This window comes from Otolemur garnettii, unplaced genomic scaffold (assembly GCF_000181295.1).
Source record: "Otolemur garnettii isolate 467f Iridium unplaced genomic scaffold, OtoGar3 scaffold00177, whole genome shotgun sequence".
Lineage (NCBI taxonomy): Eukaryota > Metazoa > Chordata > Mammalia > Primates > Galagidae > Otolemur > Otolemur garnettii.
In genome coordinates this window covers 1,450,608-1,454,614 of record NW_003852572.1, presented here as the reverse complement: position 1 = coordinate 1,454,614, position 4,007 = coordinate 1,450,608, and positions in this window count along the sequence as shown.

The following is a 4,007-nucleotide window of genomic DNA, read 5'->3' as shown; positions in this document are numbered from 1 at the left end:
AAAAAAAAAAAAAAGAAAAGAAAAGAAAAGAAATTTAAGAGTCTGGTAAACATGTGCTTCAGGTGCCAAGCATGGCGCTGGGAATTCTGAGCAGGCGCAGAGAAATGGAACATACGGCTGATAATGCTGATGACGCTAATCTGCCAGAGGACCAGGCAGCAAGTGTAACTCTGAAAAATTGTTACTTGAAGACTAGAATAGTTGTTAATAATTTTCTATCAAAGGAAACTACCACATAACAGAGCTCTGGACTATCCTGAAAGTTACTGATATCATGCAATTAATCTAGCCTACATAAAGTCGCTCCCATAAAATTAGGATTTCATATAGGTTATTTGGAAGTTTTAAGATATTTTCCTAGCTGGAAAATAATCCTTAGTCAACTTGAAGAAGTGTTATTTCTCTTTCTTTCTTTATCACTATATGAGAGGCATTATATTTGAAGGAAAAAAGAAGAGCCCAACGGGGTACAACCTGGGATGTCTGCGGTGGCCCTGTCCGCTGTCCACTGTCTCACTCTTGTGCGGCCACGAGACATCCTTTATTCTTCATTTCTGTTGAATAAGCTTCATGCCAATTGCTCTAACCGCCACTTATGTCTGCTTTTAAAAGGACTAAAGCATTGTCCAAATATGCTATTATTATTAAATGGAAAGTTGAAGAGGGAAAATAAGATATTTTGATGTCAAAAGGAACAAAACAACCTGTACTTTAGTCTAAATGGCTGAGACTCACTGCCCATGTTGATCATGTTTACCAGGAATGAAATGCTCTGAGCTGCCGTCGGATGTCGCCGGTGTGTGCAGCGTGCACAAAACCCGAAGAAAGGGGCACAGGTGACAGGGACTCTGCCAGAAGCCTCTGGAATGTGCACATATATGCATTTGTGATGGAAATGCCAAGTTGGGTTTCTATCCTTTTGTGAAGTTGGGTTTTTTTTTTTTTAAATTTAACTAATACAGATTAAAACAGTGAGCATTTGTTGTGCATCAATGTCATGGTGTCACTGCCTTTGTTTACCTCTCATTAAGATCTCTCTGAATTATGAATTTCATGACTTCAAAGCCTGGCAACGAACTTCATATTCAGAATACTGAATGAGGGTTTTGTGTGCTTTGTTTATAATGATCTTGAATAAGAAAATTTATGCTATATACTCTAGCATAAATTTCATACCCCAGGAAATTTATGCTCTATCCCTCAAATAGGTACCATAGAAACAAATACAACTCACAATTATATGCATATTTTTCTTGGGACTTGGATACTTTCAACAATATGAACTAAATGTACACAGCATAATGACATTATATAAAACATTTAAACACTTCCCATCTAAAATAAGTTGAGTGCGGTTTAAATGATCAGTTTGGTTTGATTAACACTTGTCTGCTCTTGTTCCCTTTTATTGACTCATTTCTTCCATTCAAGATTTTATTGTAGGTTCTGTTGGGAAAATTTTTAAAAAAGATGAATTTGAAAGACAGTGCCTGCCATTAAGAGCCAAGAGGGGTCAGGGAGGCATTGTGGATTATGCACCTAATAACATCTCAAGGATCCACGAGAACGTGGAATTTCTGAAAAGGAAAGGGAGATGGCAGGTTTCTGAGCACGGGGGAAACTTTCAGAAGCAGGTGGTGTTCACATTACTCCTTGAAGGACAGTTCACACTGGCAAGCAGACAAAAAATCCCTATCCTACCAACACAGGGATATGACATTGAAGTGACACCAATACGTGAGACTCAACCTGGACAGTAAGCCGCCTTTAGACAAGTTCATCCTGCTTTCCCCCAGTCCTGAGCCACAAACAGGAACGTAATGCAGTGTGAAGCAGATTTAATGTTGTATATTTGATTTCAAACTGATGACCTCTGAAGATTAAAAAAGATAGATAAAATTAATAAAAATTATGAGGCTGTGCTTCTACAGTCCCAATCTGAGGTAGACTGAGGTGGCTCTAGTCTGGCACAAGCAAATGTACATAGGGAGAGGTCTCTTGTCACATCTCTAGGAATTGTGACCCTGTCTCCAGGGTTTTCAAGTGTCCTAGAGGTACAAACTCAAGTTATCCAAGGTGTACAATGCTGTGACATTCACAGCATATGGCACTTTGAGACCAAGCACGTTCTTGGAACTTAGATGAGTGGTATTCCGTGTGACTGGTCAACAGGCAATGAATGTGCTGCCCTCCTAAATGGGAGGGTGCCCCTGGGTCAACAGCAAGGATGGCTAACCCAGCACCGGGACTCAGCAGGTGCACAGCTGACAGGAGGCTGCATGGAGTGGGCACTGGGGCATCGGGAACGGTTCAGGAGTGAACCCTCTCTCCATCTGGCATGGAGAATATGACATCTATTCTCTGCCCTTGTTCTGCCAGATTTAATTATCTAACTCAAACCTCAGTGGTGTCTCCCACTCCCATCTCCCAGCCACTGAGGCAAACCCTTTTTGAATATTCTACTTGCTGTTCCATAAAATCTGAGATTTTTCTATCCCTGTTATGGAAACAAGCACCATTCTAAATTCTTGTGAACTGCAGAGATCGTTGTCTCTAAAAGTGATTTCTCCTTTTCCAGCCTCAGTTAGTTTTCTCAAATCCATTTCTCTCAGTGTGCACCTGAGGACTAGAGGGGGATCCTCCGAAGAACTTCAGAATTCTCGCCCTGGGCCACCTCTCACATTTGGTGCACTGTCTGACAATCTTTAAACACTCTGCTTTCCCGGGACACCCGTAACTGTCCTCAACACAGGAAGCAAGGGAGATAGGAGCAGGAGAGAGAAAGAATAGGATTGAGAGAGAGGGAGAGACTCTTGGAGCTACTGAAAATTGATCTGCACGTCCCATCTGTGCTCATCGGCATCTGGGCGAAGGGCGAGCTTTGTGCTCTGAGGAGGACGGTCCTGGGCTTCTCTCTCTGGTGGGTATCTGCAGACAGCAGTAGGGCAGTGTGTGATAGGCCTCGGGCGAGTATCTTAAGGGCCTGGCTCCTTAAGATATATGAACACAGACTCACATGCTAACTATGCTAGCTATAGTATATGCTCACTATACCCACCACCCACCCAGAAAGTCAGGGAAGGAGAAAGCATTATCAATGCGCTGGAATTTGCCTGCTTTTGAGAGTGTGGAAACCCGAAGAGACCGAGCCCAGGGAGGCCTTCTGTGCATGAGACTTGCAGGATTCTTGCCTCCATATCACTGGACCCAAATGTAATTTCTTCATTTCATTTTTAAACCTGAGCTCATTTAGCTGAATGATAAAAACTAGCATAGATGTTCTGACAAAAGGAAAAAGAGAATTACCAGAACAAATAGTACCATTTTTCAAATCAAATAAAGATTTATTTCAACTGTTTGGGTTTAGTGCTTTTGAACCTGGCCTGGTATGTTTTAACACATTTGAAACCTTCTAGTCCAAAATGTCTTCAAATACCTCTTTCATCATTCCCGCTGTCCTACACATGAGGACTGACCATGTGTATGCTGACCCTTTTCACTGGACCGTCCATGTTTTTTAATCTCTCTCCTGTATTTTCCAACATTTTTCTTTTAGCACAGAAAATACATTTGTTTATTGTTGACTTATCTCCTGTTTTATTAGTCAGTCCTATGTTTTTCTTATACTCATGTATATTAAATTCTTAATATCAAAGATTGCCTTTTATAAGACAAAATATTGCATTTTATTTTTTAAATACACTTTTAGTTACTTGCAAAACATGCTGAATAGTTTTCCTATTTTTGTAAACTTGTTAAGCAAAGATATTTTATGGTATATCTCTTATTACTGCAACATTTTAACTTGTGGGTCTGTATGTGTTTTCTAGATGATTTTTTTTTCTTATTTTGCCATTTTCCTCATTTCTTGAGCATGCTAATGAGTTTTGAAGGAGCCTTAGGCTTTTAGATGAAAAATTCTAAAGAGCCAGATTATGGCATCATTCTCCCAAGAAGGTTTACTTTTGTTCAGGAGGCAAAATAGAATTCCGGCACATGTTTACCCC